The sequence below is a fragment of the Buceros rhinoceros genome, unplaced genomic scaffold (genome assembly GCF_000710305.1).
Source record: "Buceros rhinoceros silvestris isolate BGI_N320 unplaced genomic scaffold, ASM71030v1 scaffold2619, whole genome shotgun sequence".
Lineage (NCBI taxonomy): Eukaryota > Metazoa > Chordata > Aves > Bucerotiformes > Bucerotidae > Buceros > Buceros rhinoceros.
In genome coordinates this window covers 1-371 of record NW_010431965.1, presented here as the reverse complement: position 1 = coordinate 371, position 371 = coordinate 1, and positions in this window count along the sequence as shown.

Sequence of the window (371 nt, the reverse complement as noted above, 5' to 3'; positions counted from 1 at the left end):
AGAGCCACTCAACCGGCAAACCCCGCTCCCAGGGATGTGCCGGCAATGGTCCCAGCGCCACAGCCCCGCTGTCACCACACTGTGTGCTTCCTGCGAGGAGGGCGGTGAGAGTTACTGCTGTCTGGTAGGATTCGAGGTCAGCTAGTGCTGCGCTCAGGTGAGACCGTTCTGCTCTTCCCGTGATCTGGGGCTTTCTCGGTGTTGGGAAATCTTGGGCCTTTCCCTTTTTTGCCATGGAGAGCAGGGTAACGGGATAAACCCGGCTCTGCAGGCTGGGAATGAGGGCTGTCACTGAAGGTGAAGGCTGTGCAGCTGGCGGGTGCCGGGAGAGCACGGTTCTGTACCGTGGGGCTCAGAGGACTGTGGGTCAG